Source organism: Parus major, chromosome 5 (assembly GCF_001522545.3).
Source record: "Parus major isolate Abel chromosome 5, Parus_major1.1, whole genome shotgun sequence".
NCBI lineage: Eukaryota > Metazoa > Chordata > Aves > Passeriformes > Paridae > Parus > Parus major.
In genome coordinates, this window is record NC_031774.1 from 4,086,181 (window position 1) to 4,090,144 (window position 3,964).

The following is a 3,964-nucleotide window of genomic DNA, read 5'->3' on the forward strand; positions in this document are numbered from 1 at the left end:
AATCTGTGGGGTTTTCATCAGGCAATGCTGAGCTGCTGGCACAGAATTCTGCTGGTTCCTGGGAAAAGTGAGTTTGGATGTTTCTATTCTAAGATGTATTTGGGCACAGGGGAAGAGAAATGCATTCATGTGTTAGCTTGGGACACCAGAATATACGGTTTTCAGAGCTGAATTGGCTTTTTGTTTGAAGAGAGACAAAATGAATATGGTAGATTGTTGAAAATGGTGAAAAAGTGGAATGAAAGGTTCTTTTTGACCCAAACTGAAAAGTTTTGCTTTGTTTTGTTTTGTTTTGTGTTGCCTGGCTTAGAGCAATTTAGCAGATCTCATCTTTTTCTTCTCCAGCTGAGTGAAGTGTTACCTTTTTAATCCAAAAAACGTTTGCTGTATGAAAAAAGTCTTGCCTTGTGAAAGGACAGGTAGGAACAATTTTAATGCACTTCCCATGGATCTTTTTGCTTACGAAATGTAACCTGCACAGACACCTGATGCCATATTCATAGGGGGTCAGGTTCTGCTTCAGTTTAGGTCAAGTTGTTGTAACTCAGGGCAATCAGTGCTTTCAGCACTGCCAGCAACTCTTTTTTTTTCCCCCTTTCTGATCTAGTGGGTTTGGCCAGTGGTTTGAAATCCATATACTGGGGAAGCTCAGTTCTTTGTGAAGCTGTAAAACCTGGCACTGGAAAATGAGCACATTATGCTTAGTTTAAATTAATTTTCCTGCTCTCATCAGCTGTGTTAGGTGGCCAGAAGAAGGTTGAAACCACTGATTTAGTGCTGGATACCACTGCAGTGGTTACAGGGTTGTCTTTAGCTCACGTGTTTGGGACAGCTCCTGGTCTGGTTATACCGCTTTGGAACATTTCAGTTGTAATTCCACAGTGAGGGAGAGCTTGGAGGAGTCAGACTGAATCCAGCAAGCCAGGGAGGGAGTGCTGCATTTGCCCAGCAGCGCCCTGAAGGCAGGGAGAGGGAGGAAATCCCTGTTAGGTTGGAATTCCTTCTTTTGTGGCATTCCAGAAGGTAACTGAGTCAGAAGGGAGAAGTTTGAGGCTGTGTGTGCTTTGTGTGCACCTGGACTGTCCAAAGGGACCTGAGTTAAGGTTGTGCTCCTGCTGGGGCTTTCAGGACACTTCTCTGCAGCCAACAGCCGAAGTGTAAATAACTGTGGTACTGAGGGGTGGCTGTTTGTGCTAAGATGTGGTCTCCTGGCTGGAAAACTTGTTCAGATTACTCTGAAAAGAGCAGGAGCACAGCAGGAAAAATGTCTGTCCTAGGGCTGTCATCCTGGCAAATTAACAATTCACCTGCAATTTTTTTTTTCTAATGTGTTATCCATAAGGAAAACTTGCTGTTGAGGGTGTGCAAGGCAGGTAAACAGGTGCAACACCTATCCCGGGAGAAGGGAGATCCTCTCTCTGCCCCAGCCCCCCTCGGATCCCCTCCAGAGAAGGGGGCCCTCCCTGACCCAGCCCTGACCCCCCCGGGGAGCCCCCTCTGTGATGTGGGGAAGGTCGGAGCCCAGCGGTGTCGGGCGGTGCTTGTGAACTGAACGGGAGGACCCGCCGAGCGGGCCCGGCCTGTCTGGGGGCTCCAGCGAGAGTGGGGGGCACCGGGCTCCGGCCCTCTGGGCTTTCTTCTCTGCCCCCCTGAACCCCATGGCTGCAGTGGAAAGGAGAGGGGGGATGGGGTTGGAGGATGGGAATAGGGGGCAGAGGGGGTGGGCAGCAGGGAGTCAAGGATGGAGGGCAGCAGGGAGAGGGGACAGCGGAAAGTAGGGTGGGAAGGAAGGGTAGAGACGAAGTAGGAGAAATGAAGGCAGATTGGGGGAAGGCGGAATTTAGCATGGAGAGAGGCAGGGGTAGCTGGAGTCGGATAGGGGGAAGGAAGCTGTGTGTAGGGGGATAGGGAGGGGAGTAGGGGGGGAGCGGGCCAGGGAGGGGAGGGTTAAAGGGCGGAGAGAGGGAGGGGTGTTAGGGGAGAAGCAGTATGGGATGTGGGAGGGAAGGGAGGAGAGGTATAGAGAAGGAGAAGTATAGAAGAGGAAAAGAGGCACAGAGGAAGAGAAATGCAGAGCCCAGCCCAGCCACAGCCTCCCCCATCAAGCGTCGAGCGGGCACATGGCTACCGGGCGATTCCCGGGGCTTGAATCCCCTCGGCTCCGCCCTGCGCAGCAGCTCTGGGGCCCCTCGCACCTGAGCCGCCCCCCCGCTTCACACCTGTGCCGGCCCCGCCCCGCCCGTAAATCCCGGTGGAGTCGCGCCCGCTCCGCTTTGTGCGGCTGCTGCTCATCCCGGGAGGCGCCGGGAGCGTCGCTCGGAGCGCTGTGCGGAGCTCCGGACCGGGAGCTGCTCCCGGCACTGCGCGGAGCTCGAGGCGCTGAGGTGGGGCCGGGGACGAGACCCGGGCCCGGGGAATCGAGTCTGGGTCCTGCCGGTGGCTGCTGGGCGTCCCGGGCCGGGCGGGCTGCGGGTCCTGGAGCCCCAGGACCTGTGCGGGGTTGGGGCAGGGATCGGGACCGGGATCGCCGCGGGCGGGAGGAGCCTCTCCGGGACGGGCTCTGGGGCCGAGCCCGGCACTGCCGCTCCTGCTCTGGCCAGCACGGGACTGGGGTCCCGCTGGGGCTCCGGGCACGGTCCCGCCGCGGCGGCGGGGAGCCGGGGCCGTGCCAGTGCCGCAGGAGGGCGGTGCGTTCCCGGAGCAGCCTCTGGAGCGCGGCTGGAAGCGGGCGGGACGCGGGGACCGCCCAGGCGCCCGCCCCGCGGGGCGCCCTCTGGCGGACACGGATCGGCTGCGCGAGCTCAGCGCCCCTGGTGCGCGCTCCCGGCCCGGTACCGCCCGCAGCCCCTTGCCGAACGAGCGCGGCTGCATCGCTGCGGGCCGGAGGACCTGCTCCGGGCCGGGCTCTGGGGGGGGAGGTAGACACTGCCCTGCCATGACCTAGATCAGTGTCAGACACTGCCCCACGTCTCACCCCCAACCTGCTCCCGGAGCTGTCACCACATTCCTGACAGGGTGCCAAAGGCCCCTTTGGACAGGGCTCTCTGTGTCTCAGGCTCTGGGGACTGCAGGGACCAGGGCAAGGACAGCCTGAAACCAGGGCAGAGCCCTCTGGATCTGCAGCACTGGGGATAACTGGGGACTCACCCCACACCTCGGGCGGGACCAGGAGCCCGTTGGGTTTGGCTGCTCTAACATCAAAGCTTTGGGCAAAGATGGGACAAGTTAAGTTGTTTTTCCTGTGCTAAAAAGGAGGAGAAAATGGAAATTAAGCCCACTGTGGACGTCAAAGGCTCCTGGCTTCCAAACTCATGATTGCTCACTGTAGGGTTTTGTCCATAAAAATGAAAGGTGGCATCAAATAAAAGAGCCCCTTTTCAACTTTATTCCATTTTTTCATACATAAAAAGGATGCCCGTTTTTTCTTATTGCATTCTTTGCCTAATTTTAACAGAACCATTTTCACTCCAGGCCCCACTTGTGAGTGGGGTGTGAATTCAATCCTTTGCCATCGGACCTTGGACAAAGGAAGAGCAGGATCTGTTCCACACGGGTTCCATCCAACGGGGAACACCCCCTGTGCCAACCCCAGCCTGGGCTGAGCTCCTTGCCTCACTCCCCCATTCTGGATTCTGGCTCCAGTCCAGTCTGAGTTTTCCCCCATTTTCCATGCCTAGAAATGGGAAATTGTCCTGTTCAGGGTATAAGACCTTCAACTGCACATTGATCTGGGGGGCTGTGACTGGGATTCCAGCAGGGAATTCATGTAAATTCAAATAAAAACTATTCCAGGGAGCAGCACTGCCAAGGTTGGGAGCTGCTGCTTCACCACACGGTGTCAGCAAAAGAGAGGAAACACAACGTGTGCATCCAAAATCAAGGATAAAATGATTCCTCCTACTCTTAGTGGGATCAGGGCTAATTCTGCCCTGGAATGACAAAGAACTTCTCCCTCAGACCCCCA